Raw genomic sequence first — 2,486 nt, forward strand, 5'->3', positions numbered from 1 at the left:
AGTTTATACTAAAAAGATTGCATTGATACGTTTTCTAGTCTAATACATATTTGAAACCTAAATATTTATATTCCAATTCTGTTTATTGGAGTAAATAAATATCAATTTATTTGTCAAATTATCAACTAATTCTAGTAAGTTTCATTGTGTGAAATATAAAATCAGCACATATAACTATATATAATATGATTAAAAGACACACGTTTTGTATTGTTCTGTTGTAGTTACTGTATCAAAGGCAACTCTGTTTTTTTTTTTTTAATTGTATTTTATTTTATTTGAGAACATACTGTACAGAGGGGCTACAATTACATGGGCAGGATAATGCATACATTTCTTACCAAGCATTGCAGCCTCCTCCTTTGTTTACCCTTCACTTCCCTTCCCCGCCTCCCCCCTCCCCCCACCCAATTTTACCCCCCTCCCCCCACCCAATTATACCCCCCTCCCCCCCACACCGAAATTGTAAAGCTGATTTTGACATGACATTTTGTACTTCTCATTGTTGCAACTGGTCCACCTGAATCCTTAAACGACTTGTTTGTCCCCATCTCCTCCACATGTTATACTGACATCAAATATAGTGAAAGCGGGGGTTACACTGTGGGGGAGGGACATACAAAGCAACAAAGAAATAATCTTATAAATGCATTAGAAACACATGCATGAAAGAAACGAAAACATTAAAATACATATTTAAGGGTTAATTTTCCTAACATCACATTATCTGGCCTTTTCCGCTTGACTCATACCTATACTAGATATTGCAAATAAGGGAAACCATGGGACCTATGCTTCTTTGGGCCTGGCTTACTTCACTTAATATAATTTTTTCCAAACCTTTCCATTTCCTAACAAATGGGGAAATGTCATTCTTTCTGATGGAGGCATAGAATTCCATTGTGTATATATACCACATTTTCTTGATCCATTCATCTCAAAGGCAACTCTGTTTTAAAGTATGATTCCATTATCTCTACTTCAGTGTTTGATAGAGTTAGATCTAAAGCTTTATCATTTGTAGATTTACAGCATGGAGGCAAGAGGAAACACTGTGATTAAAACATTATCAATTTAATGCCTAATAATGAGGAGAAACATATGCACTTCTCCTGCAACTATGAAAATATTTGGTGATAAAAAGGCAGTAGTGTAAGTTCCTGCCAGGAACTTACAGACAGGCCAGGACATTAAGAAATCATGCATACGAACAATTTTTTCACTTCTTGGCTTTAGCTACTTTTAAATGGAAGGTATAATAAACAATTATATTTTGATAAAATACCTTCTCGTCTGAACAGTTCTCTTTGAACTGTTCATCTCTCTATGATCCCTTGTAACCAAGATTAGTTTTGTTCTAGTAAGAAAATCTTTGCTGTCAGGGTAAGGTATTCTGGTTGTTCTGTTCCCACATGGAAGAAGGGTAAAGGCTCAGGTAGACATTTGTTCCAGTAACACCTCATTTGGGAAAATGTCAGCTGAAGAAGTTTAGAAGTAGCTCTTAAGCAACGCTTAGTTTGAATCCATTAGGTCCACAAAGCTGGATAAATAAATACTTGAAAAAGCCATCACCTTTGGACCTAATTATAAATAATAGAGAGTATGATCAAATTCCAAATAAAAAGACTTAAGATATTCTTTGGCAAAAAAAGTTTGCAAATGTGAGCAATCGGCTGATCAATATAATTTTTTCCAATATTCACAGAATTTTAGGGAAATAAGATCGATAGCATTGTTAGGAACAATAAGGTTTCCTTGTTACAAGTAGGCACCCATAGATATAAGCCTGTATAAAGATTGCAGCATTAACTATTAAATTTAGAGGATACTACATGCTTCAGCAGCACGTATACTCAAACTACAATACAGAGATTAACATGGCACTTGCACAAGGATAATATGAAAATTTGAGAAGTATTCCATATTTTTCATTCTTCAGATGCAAGAAATGAAAAAAAGTGATTAAAAAGTTGATTACAAAATTACAAGTGTAACAATACACGTAATTCATATAATTAAATTTAGTTTGACATCAGTGTATTAAATCACCTCAGAAAGGCGTTTACATAGCATAAATTTTACAAAACTTTTCAAATTAAACAACATTGTCATTTTATCCCAAAGAAAAATAATATTAAGACCTAGAAAAAAAGGAATCAAACTGTTTCTATATGGAATACAATCGGAAAGGACACATTAATGAACGTATATATTATAAAATAATATAGAATTCAATGTATATCTAGGAGAAAATAAATTGTGAACATTATGCAAACAGAATATGGAATATTTTAAAATATACTTTTTCAGACAAGCACCAGAAATATTTTAGTTTCTGTACTACTCATTTCAACAGGTAAATTAAAATTATTTCTTATTAAAAAATCACAAACTCTGAAGAAATTATTATACATGTTTACAAAATCTATTGAATACATTTTTCCACCCAAGGCAGGCAATTCACTTGGAAGAATTCCGCGGAATCC

General features: G+C 32.7%; 1 pseudogene; it reads left to right on the forward strand.

The window, feature by feature from the left end:
- The first annotated feature begins 1,832 nt into the window (after positions 1-1,832).
- LOC138835447 (U6 spliceosomal RNA) lies at positions 1,833-1,929 on the forward strand (annotated as a pseudogene).
- The last annotated feature ends 557 nt before the right edge of the window (positions 1,930-2,486 follow it).

Source organism: Dipodomys merriami, unplaced genomic scaffold, assembly GCF_024711535.1.
Source record: "Dipodomys merriami isolate MVZ:Mamm:240054 unplaced genomic scaffold, mDipMer1.0.p SCAF_2386, whole genome shotgun sequence".
In the NCBI taxonomy this organism is placed as follows: Eukaryota; Metazoa; Chordata; class Mammalia; order Rodentia; family Heteromyidae; genus Dipodomys; species Dipodomys merriami.